Source organism: Sus scrofa, chromosome 8 (assembly GCF_054392235.1).
Source record: "Sus scrofa isolate SSC_HxYL_T2T_F1_AM1 chromosome 8, Sscrofa_HxYL_maternal_Yorkshire_Landrace_v2.0, whole genome shotgun sequence".
NCBI lineage: Eukaryota > Metazoa > Chordata > Mammalia > Artiodactyla > Suidae > Sus > Sus scrofa.
Genome location: NC_139390.1, coordinates 87,738,208 through 87,760,980, shown reverse-complemented (window position 1 = coordinate 87,760,980; position 22,773 = coordinate 87,738,208). Strand labels below are relative to the sequence as shown.

General features: G+C 41.0%; 2 protein-coding genes across 3 annotated transcripts in view; one reads left to right on the top strand and one right to left on the bottom strand.

The window, feature by feature from the left end:
* The window catches only part of LOC110262145 (uncharacterized), a 601,789-nt gene that overhangs the window by 440,795 nt on the left and 138,221 nt on the right, over nt 1-22,773 (bottom strand). The gene's annotated exons all lie outside the window — the stretch shown is intronic.
* The window catches only part of EDNRA (endothelin receptor type A), a 68,001-nt gene continuing 67,630 nt past the window's right edge, over nt 22,403-22,773 (top strand). The window contains exon 1 of the mRNA XM_021100476.2: nt 22,403-22,586. The gene's annotated coding sequence lies outside the window, so the exon portion shown is untranslated. The remainder of the gene's footprint in view (nt 22,587-22,773) is intronic.

Below are 22,773 nucleotides of genomic sequence, written 5' to 3'. Positions count from 1 at the left end.
AGAGAGGAATCTGGAGTTCTTGCCGTGGCTCAATGGAAATGAACCTATTATCTATGAAGTTGCGGGTTTGATCCCTGGCCTTGTTCAGTGGGTTAAGGATCTGGCGTTGCTGTGAGCTGTGGTGTAGTTCCCAGATGTGGCTCGGATCCAGCATTGCTGTGGCTCTGGCGTAGGCTGGCAGCTATAGCTCTGATTTGGCCCCTAGCCTGGGAACCTCCATATGCCAAGGGTGAGGCCCTAAAAAGCAAAAAAAAAAAAAGAAGGAAGGAAGGAAGGAAGGAAGAAAGAAAGAAAGAAAGGAAGAAAGCAAGCAAGCAAGCAAGCAAGCAAGCAAGCAAAGAAAAACTGAAAAGAAAGGAATCTACTTAGGGACCTTGCAAAGAAATATGGGCAGCCAAATAAAACAGTGACCAAAGCCCAGCTGTTACATCCTGTTGGATGTAGTTTATTGGAGTAGCAGTGCCCCTCAGATGACTGAATTTAACACCAATTTTACAGAGAGTTTAACTGAGGCCCAAAGTGGTACTAACTCAAAGTCACACTGCAAGTTTGCCATAGATCTCTTTTTCTCTGGGGAAAAAAATAAATAAATCTATTATAGTCATTTTAGAAAAGAAAAGTAATGTCAGGCAAAGTTGGGTGATTATTTACAACCATAGACAAGGGGTGAGCATAGCCCTGGCTGACCTAAATTTTCAAAATTTATTACCTGAATTTTTTACTTGTTTTAGTTTAGTCCCTTGAAGTCTCAATTTAACGAGTATGGTTAAAATAAACCTAAAGAATCTATTGAACATTTTATTCATTACAAGACTGCCAAGAATGAGCATGCTGCTCTTTGGCATAAATAATTGTTACCTCTTTGTTACTTTAACCACTGTCTCTGAAGGCAATTTAGCCCAGACAAGTCAATTAATACCAGAATCATTAGTTCTTGGCAGCCAATGTTTCTTGATACCCTTTCCCTTATTCTAGCCAAATCCTAGCAGCTATAACAACAGAGATCCTTTCCAAGGCCCTATACCTTTGGTTGTTAATTTAAAATTGTAGCCAGCAAGTGTTTCTCAAAGGGGGGAAAAAAAAACAAAAACTTTTTTTCTAAAAAAAAAAAATTAAACGTTCCAGCCAAGAAGACCTATTGTTGAGTATTTGTCGGGAATGTGAGACTATGTTTCAGTTCTTTGTTTCATCGTTTCAAAGTCCAAATCACCTTCTTTAAAAAATACTTGGAATGAGACATTGTTTCTGTGGGTTTTTTTTTTTTTTTTTCTCTTTTCTTTTTTTTTTTTTTTAATGGCTGCATGGAGGTTCCCAGGATAGGGGTCAAATCGGAGCTGCAGCTGTGGGCCTAAACCACAGCCACAGCAGCACTGGATCCTTAACCCACTGAGCAAGACCAGCAATTGAACCCTCAGCCTCATGGATATTAGTTGGGTCTGTTACTGCTGGCTGAGTCAAAATGGGAACTCCGGTTTCTGTTGACTTTTGACATCAGTCTATGCCCCAAGATCTTCTCAGGTGGAGTTCATCTTAGGAAAATGGCAGAGGGACTTGGTTCTACTTAACCAGATTTCTCCTTTCAGTCTTCAAACATTAACTATAAGACGTTTTTATTCCCTTTTAAAACTTTATTTTTTTGCTTTGAGTTTGGAGGAAGTCAGGCTGGTAGTGCAGAAGTCCATGCCCCACAGCGAAGGCTTGGCAGGCGAGACATTTGTTCTTTCTGAAGCATATGTGTAGCTTTCTGTTTCTTACACACCAGAGGCTCTTCTCACTGCCAAGATTATTCCTTTGTCAAGCTGCATAGGAAGCTGATGTGGTCTGTGCTCAAAAGGCATTTAATCAAGAGCTCTGAAGATGCCATTGACTCCACATCTCCACTTTGGCAGAATTTTCCTCAAGGTTATAGACCCTTTTAGATTGCCAAGGCTTAGTCTTAGACCCTCTCGTCTTCTTTCCCTTCCTTTACCCTATGGACAGCACATGCATGCTCACGGCTTCCGTCTTCATTTGTATGTTCCCAATTCCTTAAATCCATGTGTCTGTCCAGCCTCAGCCTGTCTCCTGAGCTCAACATCTCCTTTAATGCTCAGACTTCTAGTTAGAGACACACAAGACATCTCATAATAACACGTTATCAGATAAGTGAATTAAAAACTGAATTAGAATTGAATTAAATTGAATTCTAAAAATTGAATTAGAAACTGAAACAAAGCAGGCAACAAAGCCAAAAATGCAAGCTGTTAACTGCCAAGTCATATGGTCAATGAATCTTTTTTTTTTTTTTTTTTTCTTTTATGGCTGCACCTGCAGTATATGGAAGTTCTCAGGCTAGGGGTCAAATCCAAGTTTAAGGTGCCAGTCTATACCACAGCCACAGTAACACCAGATCCGAGCTGCATCCACAACCTATGCCACAGCTTGCAGCAATGCTGGATCCTTAACCCACTGATCTTTAACCCACCTGCATCCTCGTGGACACTATGTCAGGTCTTAACCCACTGAACCACAACAGGAACTCCTGGTCAATGAATCTTGATCCTTGCTACACTTTAGAACCACCTATGAAGCATTTAACATTCACACATGGCCAGTACATACCTAGAATCTCTAGGAAAGGATCTTAATATGTTATCTTTGGCAAGATCTTTCTATTGTGCAGTAACAGTGGGAAATTACTAATTCATGATGAGACTGATCAGCATAGCAACAGCTCAAGATCTGGAAAAAGGATATGGAACAATCAGAAGTTGGAGTCAGGTTGTAGAACAGAGCTCAGTTCCCTGGACAAAAACACCCAGCAAACCTGTAGAGTTGTTAGGATTGCAAAGATCAAAAATGGGCTGTCAGCTGAGCATCAGGTGTATTGGACAGCAAAGTAATGAGACATAGAGAAGGCATTATGGGCTGGACCAACAGTTCTATAAGTGTGGTCCCTAGACCAGCAGCTTCAGCATCACCTGGAAGCTTAGAAATGCAAACTTTCTCAACCACACCTGAACTACTAAAATCCAAAATTCTGGCAGAGGGATCCAGCAATGTGTTTTATTAAGTCATCCAGCTGGTAGACACATACACTAAAGTTTGAGAACCATTGGTCAGGAATCTCATAGAGCTCTAATTTTATAGATCTATACATCAATTTTTAAGAAAAACCAATCTCCTGAAACAAAAATAAAAATAAACAATTTTTTTTAAAAAAAGAGGGAGTTCCCTGGTGGCTCAGCATGTTAAGGATCTGGTGTTGTCACTGCTGTGACTTGGGAAGAGTTCATTCCCTGGCCTGGGGACTTTCACATGCCTCGGCCATGACCAAAAAGGAAAAAAAAAAAAATATATATATATATATATATCAATATATCTATATATATCTATATATATATATATATCATAGAATAGAAATAACAAAAGGACCTAAGTAGAGAATAGGATGTCTGGAGGCCTCAAAAGTTTCCAGAATCTCATGGAAGTCTTAATTAATCATGCCCTATACTACAAAGGAAGTTTCATCTAATACTAAAGAATTGATATTACACAGACAGTATCCTCTGACAGCAACTCAACAAAGTTTGAAATCAATAACAAAAAGCCTCTAAAAAATTGAATTAGAAACTGAAAGCCATATTCTCAATAATTCACTGAAGAAATACAAATTATAGTGGAAATTATAAACTACTTAGAATGAAATGTTGACCAAAAGACTACACACAAAACTTGAACGACAAAAGCAAACAAACAAAAACAAAAACAAAAATAAATAAAACAGAAATTTAAAAAAAGAAGGGAGCTCCTGTCATGGCTCAGAGGAATTGAGTCTGACTAGCATCCATGAGGATGCAGGTTTGATCCCTCGCCTTGCTCGGTGGGGTAAGGATCCACCGTTGCCGAAAGCTGTGGTGTAGGTCGCAGATGCAGCTCTGATCTAGCATTGCTGTGGCTGTGGTGTAGGCCGGCAACTACAAATCCAGTTCAACCCCTAGCCTGGGAACCTCCATACACCATGGATATGGCCCTAAAAAGACAAAAAATAAAATAAAAAGTAAAACTTGCACAATGCTGATAAAGTGATACTTAAAGGGGCAATTATCTTAACTATGTATGTTAGAAAAGATTAGGATTAAAAGTTAAGATTCTGAGAGTTCTCTGATGCCCTAGAGGTTTAAGGCTCCCTCATTCTTACCACTGTGGCTCTGGTCGCTGCTGTGTGGCCCAGGTTCGAACCCTGGCCCGGGAATTTCGTCATGCTGCCTGTGTGGCAAAAAAGAAAAAAATAAAAAATGAAAAACAAGAGAGAACCTGAAATAAACATTACAACTCATTTAAAAAAAAAAAACTAATTAAAATTCTAAACACTGATGAAATAGATCATTTTCCAAGTTTACCAAATGAACTTGAGAAGAAATACTGAAACAGGAGAACTTGCAATCGTAATACCAAGGGTTCTCACACTGAGAACGCCAGACCAGAAATAACATCACTTGGGAACTTGTTGGAAATGCATATTCAGGCCCTACCATACCTACCAAACCAGAAACTTAGTGTGGGTTCAGCAAACTCTGTTCTAACATACCCTTCAGGTGATTTTTTTTTTACAGAGCTGAACCCGTGGCATGCAGAAATTCTGGGGCAAGGGACTGAACCCATGTCACAGCAGTGATGCACTGATGCCAGATCCTTAAAACACTGAGCCACCAGGGAACTCCTCCTCCAGGTGATTCTGATGTGGCTAAAACTATTTTATCTCTAGCAACAAAGGTCTTGCTTATGATCGTTGTGAAGCTTTGGCTAGGTTTCCACAGGTGAAATTAGTGATAGTCGTGAGAATGTGGATTGCTTGAAATATTTGCTCCCACTCTGCAGAAAGATGGTATAAAAGCCTGGCATGCCCTGTACCTGTACACTCCAAGACAGTACCCTCACCACAATCTCTAGCTGGTCCTGTGTCCAGCTTTGAATTCAGGGGATTCTAGCTGTCTGAACAGTGCCTCTAGAATATTGTCACATGTGCCTTAGTGATATTTCCAAATAATCTGTGACCAGAACACCTACAAGTGGACAAAGATTGAGGTTCATGTAGCCTTTTTTGTACCTGCTTGCTAATAAATGTTGCACACGTGTTATAATTCGTTCTGAAACTTGCTTTAATTATAACCTGGTAGTGAGGTGGTGGAGGAATGGCAAACCCATTCTTGCCTGCCTTGGCGGCTGTCATTATCTACAAAAAGAACTGAATAGTCATCCATGACCAATTAGTCTGGGCTAGTTCACATTAGGTGGTTTTAAGAGAGAAAGGGGAAAGAGAAATTGGAGTCAATGAACACAGACAATTCTTTCAGACATTTTGTAAATGGAACAGAGTTTTAGGACCATGATTGGTGGGGGGCGGAGGGAGTGAAGTCAAGAAGGATTATTGCATTCTTTCTGAGCAGTCAACAAAGTAATCTTCCTTTTATTTTTATTTTTCTCTGTTTTGGTTATGTCTAGGCAGGCAGAGGTTCCAGGGCCAGGGATGAACCTAAGCCACATCAGTGACAGTGTCGAATCCTTAACTGTTAGGCCACCAGGGAACTCCTTTTTCCCCATTTTTAAAAAAGAAATATTCCCCCAATACCTTTAAGTATCAAAAAAAAAAAAAAAATCAAGAGCTTGTGATGCTCAAAGACACATCAAGGTGGGAGTTCCAGCTGTGGTACCCTGGATCAAGAATCCAACTTCAGAGTTTCAGTTGTGGTGCAGTGGAAACGAATCCAACTAGTAACCATGAGGTTGCAGGTTTGATCCCTGGCCTCGCTCAGTGGGTTAAGGATCCAATGCTGCAGTGCACTGTGGTGTAGGTCTCAGACATAGCTCAGATCTGAGGTTGCTGTGGCTGTGGTGTAGGCTGGCAGCTATGGCTCCAATTCGACCCCTAGCCTGGGCACCTCCATATGCTGTGGGTGTGGCCCTAAAAAAAAAAAAAAAAAGAAAGAATCTGACTGCAGCAGCTCAGGTCACTGTGGAGGCAAGGTTTCCAGAGCAGGGGGTTAAAGGATCCAGCATTGCTGCAGCTCAGATTAAAAACAATTGCATCAAGGTGTTCTAAGTTAATTCACATCTTAATCATTAGCATCTACGTTTGAATGTGCACACATGCAATCTTTTTTTTTTTTTTTTTTTTGTCTCTTTGCCTTTTCTAGGGCCGCTTCTCGTGGCATATGGAGGGTTCCAGGCTAGGGGTCGAATCAGAGCTGTAGTCACCGGCCTACACCAGAGCCGCAGCAATGTGGGATCTGAGCCACATCTGCAAGCTACACCACAGCTCACAGCAACGCCAGATCCTTAACCCACTGAGCAAGGCCAGGGATAGAACCTGCAACCTCATGGTTCCTAGTCAGATTCATTAACCACTGTGCCATGAGGGGAACTCCCACACATGCAATCTTATTTATTATCCCAAAGAGTTTGATGAATTAAGAAGTTTATTTAGACCAATAAAATCAGTTTTTAAACTTTTAACATTTTCGCCACCGAGAAAGAGGACAGTCTTGGGCTTTCCTTAAGGCGTCTGTTATTCTGTTCCATTTCTGTGAAATGCCATTCCCCTTCAACAACCACAAACAAACTTTCAACAGTATTTGTTCTTTGGAGCATTTTGTTTCCGTAACTTCAGGTCACAGGAAGGTTGGATGGGCAAGAGGGACTTTTTGTTAATGAATCCCTCGCTTTTTCCAAAGGCTTAATCCTGACGCATTAGCATGCTTCATTTTCTTCTACAATAAATATACCCCCAGGTTATTATCCCTGGTGACTTAGCTGGACACATATGAATCCTGAGTTTTCATGGCCTGACTTCAGATTTTTTTCTTTTACAATCCCCAGCCTGGCAGAGTTCTCCAATTGAAGAATGACTCATACAAGCTGCTAGATTGGGCATTCTGATAAAAAGAAAGCTTCTCTTCAGCTGACACTAGTTATTATAAGGCACTAACCAAGGAAAGGTGAGTCCTAAATATCACTTCTTGAGAAAAGGCTTAGCCAGCCAAAATAAATTAAGTATACTTAGACAAGGCACATTCTAAACATTTCTAACCCACTATCCAGATGTTTCTATGAAAACATCTCCAAATTGGTTCCTTTTGGGAAGCATAAATTTTGAACCACTGATGAAAACAAACCTCTAGTTTTCATCAGATCTAATGAATTGTTCGATTTCATTAAACAAAGAGCTTATTATTCTGCATTCGTCTCTTTCTCATAAAAACGGTCTCATTATCATAATAAAAAATAATAAATATTTGAATTCAAGTTGTCCTCATCTCTAAGGAAGTCAAGAATTCTATTGATTTTTAAAAGCTCATCTTTGAAGATAGTCACTGATAAGGGAGGAGAACACTAATACTTAAATTTACTTGTTTCTTTCTTTTTTCTGGCTGTATCCATGGCATGCAGAAGTTCCTGGGCCAGGGATCAAACCTGAGTCACAACAGTGATGATGCTGGATCCTTAACCCACTGTGCCACCAAGGAACGCCAAACTTCAGTTCCTTAAAAGAACTCCATGTTCATTCTCTCAAAATCCATGAGACAGGGATGGGCAAGTATTGTCATTGCCATTTTGCAGATGGAGAAACTGAGGTTCAGAAATTTAACGGTCTTGCTCATGGTCTCAAAGCTAGGAATACTAAAGGCAAAACCCAATTATATGACTTCACAACCAACACAACAGCCTTCATAACATCAAGTTTGTCCCATTTGAGTATCTGAAGACAGTGGATCTGCTGGTACAGTCCCTGTTTCCAATGGGTTACACATCAGTCCTTTGATAGCTGGTTTAGTGACAGACTTCTATACTGGCTTTACTGAGTAAACAAAGACCATACATAGCATTTATAATTTCTTCTTAAAAATGTTTAACCACAAAACTTTTAATGCTCAACTAAATTCATGGTTCAAACATAATAAGGGGTCTAAAGAGTTAGAAGTGATTAAAAGAAACATTTCTAGCCAATACTTCATTCATACCATCATTTTAAACAATTTAAAAAACCTCTAATAGTCACTCAACAGATAAAGAGAGGGGAAAGTGTATATTTGTTAGAAAACAGACTGAGCAAGAGTCTAATAAAGTAATAAACAATTTCTATACACAGCTTACAAAGCTTTCAGTTCAAGGTAACAGAAGAAACACATATGTTTACTTTTCATTCTTTTCCAAAATTTTATATTTTGAAAATATAAAAAAGGTATTTTTTAAATAATAAATCCCTAACAGCACTGGAAACCAGAAAAAATATAATCAGCAGACCAGAAACTTTGAAGAAATAAAAAGAAGATGAGATCAGAGTGATGGAAAATCCAAACCAGAGAAAACAGCAACACACAGTAGGTGTGAGAAAGAGATGCTCATCTCAAAGGATTCATCACAGAGAAACTGTGGGCTCTGAATCCACAAATGTGAGGGCAGAGTGGACGATAGGAGATTATCAAGGAAAGCAATTAAAGAAATACCTATAGGGAGTTCCCACTGTGGCTCAGCAGTGATGAACCAGACTAGTATCCATGAGGACTTGGGTTCGATCCCTGGCCTCGCACAGTGGGTTAAAGGATCCAGACTTGCCATGAGCTGTGGTGTATGTCCTAGATGAAGCTCAGATCCTGTGTTGCTGTGGCTGTGCCACAGGCAAGCAGCTGCAGCTCCAATTCAACCCCTAGCCTGGGAACTTCCATACGCCATAGGTGTGGCCCTAAAAAGACAGAAGGATGGAAGGAAGGAAGGAAGGAAGGAAGGAAGGAAGGGAGGGAAATACCTATAGAACAGCTGAGTTGGGTTTTTGTTTCCAGAGCAGGGCTTTCAGCAGAGGGCAAGAAATGGAAGCACAGCCAAGGCTGACCCACAGAGAACACATACATACATACATACATTCATACACGCAGACAGAGAGAGAGAGAGGAATGGGAGCAACCTCCACACACAAACATTCCCTGCACTGGCAATCCTGAGGTCTCAGCCTGTACAGATGCCCCCAGCTAACATACTCTAAAAGAAAGCATGTAGGCTACAAAGACATTTTTAAATACCAGATGAAATGCTATGTTTCTATCCTCCTACACCGTTGGCGGGAATGTACATTGGTGAAGCCACTGTGGAAAACAGTATGGAAGTTCCTTAAAAACTAAAAATAGAGTTACTGTCTTATCCAGCAATCCCAATCCTAGGCATATACCCAGAAAAAAACTCTCCTTTGAAAAAGTACTTGCACCCCAATGTTCATAGCAGCACTATTTACAATACCCAAGACCTGAAATAAACCTAAATGTCCATTCACAGATAAATGAATATATATATAATATACATATATGCCAATACATATTAGCCATAAAAAAGAATGAAATAATGGCCTTTGCAGCAACATGGATGGACCTAGAGATTACTACACTAAGTGAAGCAAGCGAGTCAGAGGTAGACAAATATCGTATGTTGTCACTTATATGTGGAACCTTAAAAATGATGATACAAATGAATTTATTTACAAAACAGAAATATACTCACACATAGAAAAAAACTTTATGGTTACCAAAGGGGAAGGAGGATAAGGATAAATTGGGAATAGACACACACTACTACGTATAAAATAGATAAACAAGATCCTACTATATAGAACAGGGAACTATATTCAATATCTTGTAATAACCTATAAAGGAAAAGAATCTGAATATATATATATATATATATATATATATACACACATACATAACTGAATCTCTTTGTTGTACACCTGAAACATTGTAAATCAATTATGTCAATTAAAAATATAATTAAGAAAAATTTTAAGTAATGCTACATTTTTAGAAAACATAAATATCCAGAATTCCAGAAGAAGTTGTAAACCTAAATAAGATACTAATTTTAGGACAAATTAAAGGGGGGGGGGAGGGGAAATATATGTCCCCAAAAGGGCACTGGTCCACACCATTTTATAGGTGAACTTGTCTCAATAAAATCAATCATCTCTATTTTATTTAACTTGTCCCTAGACATCAAAAAAAAGGCTCCTAATTCATTCTTTGAGGCTAGAACAGACACACACAAACAGTAAATGCTGCTAACTGGGTTCTATGGGCCATGGCTCTCTTGTCAATGATTGTGTTCAGGCAGCACTTTGTAATGCTGAATATACATAGTATGAGACCCAACTTCCATTCTCCTATTCTCAGTCTCCACTTCCCTAGGCATTATGCTTACAATTCTTACCATAGACCAATTTCACTTGTGAATGCAAATTTTTTTTAAAAAAATTATCTTTTTAGGGCCGCACCCATGGCATATGGAAGTTCCCAGGCTAGGGTTGAATCAGAGCTGCAGCTGCTGGCCTATTCCACAACCCACAACCACAGCAACACCAGATCCAAGCTGTGTCTGTGACCTACACCATAGCTCATGGCAATGCCAGATCCTTAACCCACTGAGCAAGGCCAGGGATTGAACCTGCATCCTCATGGATACTAGTCAGATTCGTTTCTGCTGAGACATGACGGGAACTCCAATTTTAAAATCTTATTAAAATATCCGCAAATCAAATTTAACATAGAGTAAATGAACAGAGCATTGTAAGTATAATATAGCTTATGCCAGGACTGATTTATAATTAGAAAATTAATTCAACGAGCTCACTCTGCTAACATATTAAAGAACAGTTTGATAGATGGACACACACACATCCACACAAACTTGAAATTTTTATACCCCTTCCTGATTCCTTTGTAACTCTAAGCTTAGAATAGAAGGGAACTATTTGGAAACTGTTACTTTGACAAAGAGTCCTTAACCCACTGAGGCACAACGGAAACTCCCAAACTATTTTCAATGGAGCTTGAAAAGTTATTTTTAAAGTTTATTTGTAATAGTAAATGTGACCCGGAAAAGAGCTTGAAGTTGAAAAACGCAAAGTATGGGTTTTTTCCCTAGAGAATACCAAAACAAACCATAAAAACATACTAATCAAAACAGAGAATTGACATGAAAAATACACATAGATTTATACATAGATATAGATGCATACACGAATCCCCAGGATATTCCCTGTATCCACAGTGGTGAAGGAAATACATGGAACAAGGAAATAAATGAGTCATGCTAAGGCTTAGTACCCTCAGTACACCAGGATCAGCCAAAGGAACCACCAGAAGCTGAAAGTATATGAGATTGCGCAGTTCACACACACTTTAAACGCAGAGTAGAGAGTGTCCATAAGGATGAATGCCACCAACCTGTAAATGATATTATCTATAAATTTAACAGTAACAATCTGTTAAGGATGAGCATTTTAATTCTTTTTAATCATGGGTCACAGTCGGCTTTTTCTTCAAAAACATATGAATTAGATAGAACCCAGGAGCCAAAAAACTGCTGGCAATGAACATGGGCTTCTCAGCTGATGCTATTGAAATTTGGGAGCATCTAGTCCTCAGTTGTGGAGGACTTCCTGTGCATTGTAAGATATTTAGCAGCCTCCCTGACTTCTAGCCAGGCCAGAGTCACATTTTCAGAAATAAATCAGATCATCTTTCTCCTTTACTCAAAATTCTCCAGTGACTTCACATGAATTTACAATAAAATCCAAATTTGCCGCGCTTCTATGGCTTCTAGAAGAAGGCACCACACAGATCTCCAAACTCAGATGCCAGTAGAACTTTCCTTACCCCGTCCCACCTTCATACTTGTGACAACCAAAACTGTCTCCAGACACTGTCAAATGTCCCCTTCAAGGCAAATTTTCCCCCAGATGAGAACCACTACTCTGAACCACTAAAATCAAGTCTGTCTCCCGTGGGCCTGAGAACACTCAATGGTGTGTGGCCTCATTTCCATATTGTTAGCACAGACCTCTGATGGGCCCAGTGTAGGCTTGGCTTTCTTAACCTTGTACCCTCGCCAATCACTCTCCCAGAGTCCAGGACTACAAACAGCAGTTTCACCCTTTTTCTCTTTTCCTCAAACCTCTACCAATTCATCCTTAAGCCTCACTTTCCACTACTGGCTTTTTTTCCTGTTTCACTGAGAAAATAGAGGCAATTCAAAGAGAGCATTCTCATCTTTCCATCACAAATTCTACCCGTGGTCATGGGGCTGTACCTCTATGTTCAACCTGTCCTTCTGTCACAATAAGCCACCCTCCCCACTCCTACCACCACTCATGTAATGAGAGTTAATACAGATGTTCTTTTTTTTTTTTTTTTTTTTTGTCTTTTTAAGACTGCACCTGAGCTCCCAGGCTAAGGGGTTGAATTGGAGCTACAGCTGCTGACCTACACCACAGCCACAGCAACGCCAGATCCAAGCTGCATCTGTGACCTACACCACAGCTCAGAGCAATGCTGGATCCTTAACCCACTAAGCAAGGCCAGGGATCGAATCCACTTCCTCATGGATGCTCGTTGGGTTCGTTACTGCCAAGCCATGCTGGGAACTGCCACATTCATTTTATAGCCTTTAGTAATTCATATTTGCCACCTTCTTAAGTATGTGTACTTAAGAGACTATCTTATTCCAGTTGTAGCACTACTGTGATATGCTGCATTTTTTAATTCTGATCTTATAGTCTGGTAACAATATTTATAGATATCAATAAAGTGTGAGGACGTTTGATACCTGACAACAGAGTGTTTGGAGGCCCAATGTCTTTCAAGGATGGACTTGTCCATCCATGTGGTATCAAGCAACCACATTAATGACTTTGAATAAATTGAGGACAGAGTTGGAGAGAGTAAAGGTGAAACTCATTGGGTGTTTTGTTTTGTTTTGTTTGCTCGAGACCACAGGCATGTGGAAGTTCCCAGGCCAGGGATCAAACCCTGCCACAGCAAAGACAACACTGGATCCTTAACCCACTAGGCCACCAGGAAACTCCCATTAGAGTGTTATTTCTAAGAACATCGCCAATGAGAAAAAAAAGAAAGCATTTTGTCAGGTTTTTATTACACTTTTTAAGAATAGCTCCTACTACATACTATTTTAGAATAGTCCTAAGATAAGTGGGAGTCTTTAGTAAGGTATGAAAATGCAAAAGTTAACATTTTCTTTTAGGAGAAATTAGGATCTCCTTACAATGACTCACCTATGATGAAGTTTCCAGAGAAACTCTGGTAAGAAAATAAGATTTACCTATACTGCCCTACCTTTCTTATAGGAAAGCCAAGAGGCTTAGAAAATGTTAGCTCTAGGCACTGCGCTGGCAGATCTGTCCCTTGCTTCAACAGCGTTTGAATGGAACGACCCAGGGACAACCCCTGTGCCAGCCTCTGACCACCCTCCAAACTTTCTTCCAGTCTCAACCTTGGGAATCACCCACTCAGCCATCCTCAGCCTCTGGGACCAGCAAACATCCTTTTTTGAGCTTAATTCTCTATTCCTTAATTCCATCAACCATCAGCTCCCAGATTCATCACAACTATTCCACTGAGATGGAGGCCACCTTCAACTGACTGGTCATCATGCAGCTGTGGGCCCCTACACCTACCTCTCTCCAGGGTTCTATTTCCATCCTGTGGATGTGGCCACACAGGGCAGGAGCCATTTTTCCCAGGAACCGGCCCAAGGGCTTGGGGCGTCTCTTGAAGATGCAAAACCGGCACAAAGGCTGCGGCCTCTCCAGGATGTGCAGAAGCCACCTCAGGAGTAGGTAGGCTGGCGCCATCTTGAGTTCAGCCCATCGCTTCAGATGCCTTAATTAATCTCTCTTGCTTTTTCAAAAAAAAAAAAAGCGAGAGCGCGGGGAGTAGGTAACACCCAGGACACTTTGGAAGCCATCGTGCTCATGGAGAGTCTGACCCAGGCCCTTTGGGATCTGCATGCCCTGGGTTATGGCCGTGCAGACCCCCAGCTCTCTGGCTTCCCAGCGAGCCGCTTTCTGGATGAGCAGGTGAAACTCATCCTGAAGATGGCGACCACCGTCCACCTCTGCAGGCTGGCTGGCCCCTGGGCAGGGCTGGGCAAGAAGATATGAAAGGCTCGCCCTGGAGCCTGACGAGGAGCCTCTGAAACCCAGCAGCCTTTGAGGAGCCCCTCTGGTGTCAGGCCTCTGCCAGAAGCCCCTCTCTGCAGCCACTAGGCAGCTTTTTTATTTTATTTATTTATTTATTTTTAGCGGTGGTGGTGGAGCGCTTTTTAGGGCTGCACCACAGCATATGGAGGTTCCCAGGCCAGGGGTCAAATTGGAGCTGTAGCTGCCAGCCTACACCACAGCCACAGCAATGCTGGATCTGAGCAGAGTCTTCGACCTACACCACAGCTCATGGCAATGCTGGATCCTTAACCCACTGAGTGAGGCCAGGGATGGAATCTGTGACCTCACAGATACTAGTTGGGTCCATTAACCACTGAGCCACAATAGAAACTCCCCCCCCCCCCCACTAGGCATCTTCTTAACCACTCTGGAGCCCTCTTCCAAGTCTTGGACCAAATGAAAACAATAAACCTTTTGGCAGGAAAAAAAAAAAGTTAGCTATAAATGAAATTTTTAAAAGTTAAATGAATTAAATGCAAACTATTACCCCATCTAAAAAAATTCCAGGGGTTCCCGTCGTGGCGCAGTGGTTAACAAATCTGACTAGGAACCGTGAGGTTTCGGGTTCGGTCCCTGGCCTTGCCAGTAGGTTAAGGATCCGGCATTGCCGTGAGCTGTGGTGTAGGTTGCAGACGCGGCTTGGATCCCACGTTGCTGTGGCTCTGGTGTAGGCTGGTGGCTACAGCTCCGATTAGACCCCTAGCCTGGGAACCTCTATATGCTGCGGGAGTGGCCCAAGAAATGGCCAAAAAAGACAAAATAAAAAATAAAAAAATTTAAAAATTCCAGTCCCTACCCTGGAAATATTTCATCCTAAGATAGGCAGCATGATTGATACACATGTTCATCCTTTTAGCTGTTAAAATTTGTGGGACCAGGGACTGTATCTAGTATATATATTATTTTCCATTATGAAGCCTAAATAAAGAAAAAATACACACATATATATAATTAAACAAGCATCTATGTAATCTAGAAGACAGAAAATGGATACATTCTAACTCTTGGAGTGATAACCATAAGCAGACTCAGCTGGCATGTCTGGGAAGTGTTCACAGGTGAGGTGAGTCAGACGTTATACTGGAAGGATGCGTGTTTTTCTGAAAAGGACCTGGGAGGGTGCGCTAGTCAGAGTGGGTGGCAAATGCACAGGCTAGACAGCAGGAGAGGGCGAGCACAGAACTGGATGGCACTTGCTTGAGAGTTGTCAAATAGATTTGACTGATTAAATTCCGAGAACACGTAGGCTCAAAAGTAGGGCCTGACCTATAACCAATGATAAGTACAGACCAGCTGGAGTTCAGTGTGCAAGGCTGATGGAGAGAGAAGACACTCAGATGTTTTACTTCTTGGAGTTCAAGGTAGAAGACAGTGAAAATCCTTGCAGGCTTGGGATGGGAGTGTAGATGGACCCTAACTATACTGTGGGTCTGTGGATACAGATCTGGCTCTGACTAAAGACAGGAAGTGGGATGGGTGGAGTTCTTCATATGAAGCCTTAAGATAGTTCCTACCGGGTATCAAAAAAAATTTTTTTTTCATGTTCTAAGGAAATATTACCACTGCCCCGGGTGGGGGGTGGGGGAATCTCCAAAGAATAAAGTAGGCAAAGGCTCAAAGTAAAAAAAAAAAAAATTAATTATGAAAAAACAATGTCTAAAATGTAATATCCTCAAGGTGTGATTTTTTTTGGCTCACATGGACAGAAATCGCAAAACCATAGGATGGATAAACTTGCCCTGTAGTGACTAAGAGCAACACAGCATTACTAACACGGTGACTAATAACACATGACCACATCCTTGAGACTCACCTATACCAGAATTTCCTAACCACAGAACACTTTGTGAACCATAAAATGTTGCAGGTTTTTTTTGGTGAACCATACTATGTTGATGAAACAACTGCCTAGAAAATATTACACACATGTGACTAAATGGGGACAACAAAAAACAAGTGCTTCAGTACATGTCAAAATAAACTGTGAACATTGTTTTTTTGTTTGTTTATTTTTTTAATCATTCAAACCCAAGGGGCAGTATATGAAGCAGCAAGTAGCAGCAGAGCCTGGAATGTAGGGATTCCATGGATGCAAAGCCATGTCACCATTTCAAGATGCAGAGTGCAAGTATTAGATGTAGTTATGGGCCGCACTGTGTCCTCTTTAAAACATGTATGTTGAACTCCTAGCCCTCGATACCTCGGGATATAATTGTATTTGGAGATAAAGTCTTTAGAAAAGTAATTAAGGCAAAATGAGATGACACGGTGGGCCGTTATCCAAGAGGACCTATGAGAAGAACGCAGGACACACACGTACTCACACCAGGAAAGATCGCATGAAGATACAGCAAGAAGGCTGCCATCTGGGAGTTCCTACTGTGGCGCAGTGGGTTACGAATCCAAATGCAGAGGCTCAGGTTGCTGCCAAGGCACAGGTTCCATCCCAGGCCTGGTGCAGTGGCTTAAAGGATCTGGCATTGCTGCAGCTATGGTGTAGGGTGTAGCTGTGGCTCAGATCCAATCCCTGGCCCAGGAACATCCATATGCCATGTGTGTAGCCATAAAATTAGATAAATAAGTAAACAAGCAAATAAATTAATAAAAAGAAGGCTGCCATCTGCAAGGCAGGGAAAGAATTCTCAGAAGAAACCAAACCTGCTGACCCCTTAGTCTCAGAATTCTGGCTTCCAGAACTCTGAGAAATAAATTTCTATTGTTGAAGCCACCCAGTCTGCAGTCTTTTCTTATGGTAGACCCAGCAAAGGAACACATATGTCCTCCCAAATATACTCCAAATCAGAAAGTTATAAACAAATGTCCTTGAAAGGCTGTCTAATCCATCCATCCTCCTTGAAGTAGAGCCACCTCTGCGTCTTCCGGTGGAGGAATAAAAAGAGCGCCTGGGAGGAAGGCCTGGTATCCATGGGCTATGGCTGAGCTGTTGGCCATGGCACCTTGTGAGAATTCTGCAATCTAAATTCTTTTTTTCTCTCTCTCTTTTTTTTTAGGGCCGCACCCACGGCCTATGGAGGTTCCCAGGCTAGGGGTCTAATCCGAGCTGTTGCTGCCGGCCTACGCCAGAGCCACAGCCATGCCAGATATAAGCCGCATCTGCAACCTACACCACAGCTCATGGCAACATAGGATCCTTAACCCACTGAGTGAGGCCAGGGATAGAACCCGCAACCTCATGGTTCCTAGTCGGATTTGTTTCCACTGTGCCATGATGGGAATTCCTGCAATCTAAATTCTGAATTGTTCACAACACACAACCCATCACCCAGTTTTGGACATCTATCAATTATTGTTCTAAAGCCTCGGTTGACAAATTAAGACGAAAAAAATTTGGAAGGTTTTGTTACAGAACACACTCTGCATTACACCTTACTCAGATGTAATCAATAAATAAACATGAAAAGCCAGAAGTCGAAATTATTGTTTCTTTAACTCAGCAGTCAGATAAGGCTATGGGAAACGTCTTCGAATTTTAAAAATGAAAACTAGAAATTAGGAAAAGGCTTTACTTCAAACTTTACCTTATACACAAGCTTCCTTGTCACTCGATCACCTCCATAGAAAAATATGTCAAATTGTTCCCAGTAAAATTCCTTGCCCCAAAGTTACCAAGAAGTCTTGAAAAAAATCCCAATGTAGCACATGCTAATTGTAGATGGTGTTGACTTTTCCTCCACACATTGCAAAAATAAATTTAGCAAAAAGGTTTATACTCACTACTTAGCAATGTTTCTGCATGTCTTCTTTGCACTGTTTCTAATTACAAAGGTATTCTGAATGTGTGTAAAGCAGAAAACGTTGCCTAAAGGCCCAGCTCACCCTTAGAACAATATGGCCCTTATTGCCCATCTCTGTGACCCATTCCCAGTCTTCATTCCCTTTGACCTCACTTGACCGCTCATTCATTCCTGAAACTCTCTTTTTTCTTCAAGTCGCAGACACTGCCCTTCTTCTCTGGTTCTCTCTCCATGCTTCTCTCAGTTTGACAAGCTTCTAACGAATGCTTTGTACAAGGCTCATCCTTGTTTCTTTGCCCTTTTCTCTTTAACATTCTGGCTCCGAATGAATTGCATCCAACTCTTGGCTCCAGTTGCTGATTACTATACTCAGCTCTCATCTGAGCCCTGAAGCCCTCATCTGCCCTTAGACTCAAGCTATTTAAAAACTGAATTCTTCTTCTTCCCACATAAGCCCCTCTTGCCCCCCAAACCTAGCTTCCCTTTCCAGGCACCTTAGTGGATTCACTGTCTATCTTCCTACCCCGTCACTTTGCTCATGTATTATCCATGGCTCCTTCCGTGTGATCACAATAAAGTTCAGTAATTGTGACCGAGGCTGTAGGCTCCACAGAGCCAAAAATATTTACTAGCTACCCATTTACAGCATATGTTTCCCAACCCCCTATCTAGCAGATAGCTTTATCCTAACATTTACTGGGTTGTTTTTAAGCTGTCTGCATATCTTTTCCCCATTAGACTCGAGGCTTCTTTAGGATAGGGTCATGTCTTGCTTTTTTAAAACTCTGTTTCTAGCCCAGAACCTGAAACACAGTTTTTAATCAATAAATATGCATCAACAGTTCTGAACACCCTCCAGGAAATGTTAGAGTCATTTTCTAGACTCTTCTCACTGCATCCCCTAGATCCAATCTGAACCTCCACCCCTCAAAAAGATTCTGAGTTGCATTAAATTGTTTGCACAAATGGCTGCAATGATTGTCTCTCTTTCCATGCCCTTGGCTAGTCTCTTCCAATACTGACTCTGGGCTTGACCGCAGGACTTGTCCTCCTGACCAGCATCAGAGCCCCTTCCAGCTTTTACCTCATCGTTCCTTGGATGCCACTGGTCTCTATGGCCTTAGTCCTACTGCTGTGACACCTTCCTGAAGTCACCCATGTTGTCATGTGATGCTGTTTATTCTGCTCTACCAGTCACCTCACAGACAGAAAGGAAGGAGCAAATGGAAGTGAAAAGAGCCCTCGTGTGTTGAATTCCTATTATGTGCCATGGTTTCAGGTATTTTTTTTTTTTTTTTTTTACTGTTCTTTTTTAACTCCTGTCATTTTTGTTTCTGCTTTGGTAGTTAAAAGTAAATTATATCTGCCTTAAGATAACTCCTAAAAGATAAGGCCATTTTTCTATATGCCCCAAATAATGACATTTAATAAAAATTAAGAATTTCTTAATAACATCTAATGACTTATTCCAAATCTAAATTTTCCCAGTTCTCAAATAAACGTCTTTACGATTGGTTTACCCACATCACAATCCCATCCAGAATAGGGTAATTGGTCATCATGTTCCTTTAAGTCTCTTCAGTTTAGAAAAATATCCCTTTTTCATTGGCTGACTGGAAGAAACAAGGCCAGTTGTCCTTTAAAGTGTCATACTTTCTAGATTTGTCTATTACTTTCTAGCGGTATTTGTTTAAATTGGGTGTCTATCTCCTATCTTTTTTGGAAACAGAAATAGCTAAAATCTTGATTCAAGTTAAATATTTTGGGCCAGATGGAATATGTCATAGATAACATCTTTTATCTGCTCGCTCAATCACGAGTAATGCTAAGATTTGACCTCCAATGAGGCCACCAGCAGTTTACAAAACACTGGGCTTCATTATGCCTTCAGTGTGTTTTGATCCTAATACTCAGTCTTGGCCACCAGGTGCAACACTGTTGCAGTGAGAAAACACTTGAGAATCCTCAGCCATCTCTATACAAACTAACATTTTGGTGTACTTGCTGTTGAAAACAAACTGCCTGCAGTGAATTTTAATTAAAAATGGATCTTTGACTCACAAGTTTGCTTTTTCTCCGGCAGATCAGTGATGTTTGCTGCCACCAGCGACTCTTGGCCACCATACTGCCCAAATGCTGCAGGTTCACGATCTGGTGTACATCTCCCCAGTCTCTCCATCTTTCCTCCACAACCAGCTGTCCAGCCTTCCTTTATCTTTATGGCTCTTCTCTGAACCCTGCATGTTTTATTGCCCCCAGAGAGCCCTAAAGTGAATACAACATTCCTGGCAAATACTGTGAGATTCAGATCCTTTATTGCCTTTCAAGTTTGAGGAGCTAAGGAATTAGCAGTTATGAAATGGATCTGCAAATTTGAATCAAGAAACCTAAAATCATAAGACCATTTACCCCAAGAACACATGAGAAGTTGGCTTTTAAGTGCTATCTTGGGTACTTCTTAATCTTTTGCAATTACTGTTCAGGAAATCAATAAGGATAATATGATGGTGAGAGAAGTCATTGTAACTACCATTACAGTAAAGTTTCACTTAATGAGCTGCTTGAACCAGAAGTCAAGTTTGATTGAGAAAGTCTCCCTGAAATCCAGGGGGCCTGCAGGCTGCCTCCAATCTGCCTTCCAGGAAAAAGAAAGCAGCTTTGGAAGTTGAGCTGAGAAACTTAGTCTAAGATATGAATTATATGTTTCTTAAATGTACAAAGTAGTTGGAGTTCCCACTGAGGCTCAGCGGATTAAGGACCCAGCTTTGCCATGAGTTGCAGTGTAGTTCATAGATTTAGCTCAGATTCAGCTTTGCTATGGCCATGGCACAGGCCAACAGCTGCAGCTCTGATTCAACCCCTAGCCTGGGAACTTCCATGTGCCGCAGGTGCAGCCCTGAAAATACAAAAAAAAAAAAAAAAAAAAGTACAAAGCAGGGAATATAGATGTAGGGCATGTGTTGAAAGTCTCAGCTATGGGGAAAGGGGTTACCAGAGGTAGTTAATTTGAATGCCAACTGGCTTAAATTCATTAGTCATTTTCCCCCAAAGGAGGGCAGAGAAGATGAGAAAATAAACTCCAACAGCTAAGGAAAGTGCATGTTGTTCTCACGTAGAATGAGGCAACCCTGGTGTCTTACAAAGTCAGATCTATGCTGGTGATCTGCATCAACATATTTATATCTGAAGACCTTTCTCTGAAGAGTCAGTAAACTCACTTTATGAACTCATAGGGCAGATCAGGAGGTGATATTATAGGAAAGCAGATTTCATCTTAATATCAGAAAGAATTTTTTATTGTTGTTAAATTTACTTAAATTTATCATTTTAACCATTTTTAAGTATATAGTTGTGACATTAAGTGCATTCACATGGTTGTACAACCATCACCATCATCCATCCCCAGAATTTTTTCATCACCCAAACTGAAACTCTGAAACACATTAATCAATAAATCCTCATTCCTCCCTCCCCTGAGTCCCTGGTAACTACTGTTCTACTTTCTGTCTCTATGATATTGACTGCTATTCTAACTACCACTCATTAGTGGACTAATACAATATCTCTCCTTTTGCATCTGGTCTATTTCATTTAGCATAATGTCTTCAAGTTTCATCCATGTTGTAGCATGTACCAGAATTCATTTCTTTTTAAGGCTGAATAATATTTTATATATATATATATATATGTGTGTGTGTGTGTGTGTGTGTGTGTATGTGTATCACATTTTATGTGTCCAGTCATCCATAGAAGGATATTTGGGTTGTTTCCACCTTGGGCTATTGTAAATAATGCTGATATAAATATGGTGTATGAATATCTGCTCAAGTCCCCACTTTCAATTATTTTGGGTATATACCCAGAACTGGAATTGCTAGATCACACGGTAAGTTTATATTTAATTTTTTTAAGGACAGCCAAACTTGTGGTTTTCTGCTTTTTGATAATAGCCATTCTAAGGAGCATGAAGAAAAGATACTGAATGATTATACCTGCACCACAGTGAGAAGAGCTGTCCCAGGAGGGAGGGGCTGATGGGTGAATTCTACCAAAGACTGAATAGACTGATGTGTTCAGTTGTGCAGGTTGTGCACTGTCCAAGTGTGTCTGATGACAGGGTGAACAAGGGCTAGAATCCAGCACATGTTTCATATGCCAAGGTTTGAACCCCATTGTAGAAATCTTTCTTCCTTGAAAATAATGTCAGCTTACCAAACCATGTGCTAGAAGGGGTACATTTTTAATGCAAACTAAGGCACTTATTAAAGCTATTAGTTATTCTGGGTGACTGCCTCTTCATCATGGGAACTTTGCAGCCAGAATAGATTAATGCACAGAGTAGTACCTAGTCCAGTCAGACAAGATGACTGTTAAGGTCCCTTTCAGTGGTGGTATTCTGTGGATCTCTCTGATGTATTACACAACAGCCCCTCAAATTCTTTGACACACCTCGCATTGACAGATAAAGTCTATATCCCCTCACCTTGAATCTAGCATCTGTGACTGCTTCACAAATAGAATTCCGCCCACAGAAGTGACACTGTATCTGTTTCTAGGCCCAGATTTTAAGAAACTGACAGCTACCACTTCCTGTCTCTTGGGACACGCCTTCTTGGAACCCAGCCACTATGCTGTGAGGAAATGGAAACCACTTTGTAGGGAGACACACATGGAGACAAACCAATGCTCATTACCAAGAAAGCAAACTCTCTTGGAAGTGGAGCCTCCAGCCCCAGCAAAGATGAGCTTTCCCAGCCAAGGCCCGCCCAAATTGCAGATGGATGACTAAGGTATGTTGTTGTAAACCACTACCATTTTAGGGTGATTTTCTTTAACTACAGATGATAGTCAGAACAGTCTGTAATATAATGCGACCAGAGTTCCAAACTCACGTTTCTACGGTGTGCCTCACACCAGCCATGCACTGATGGACCTCCAGGCAGGGCCTTCTCTAAGGAGCTCTTGATTATTATTTTT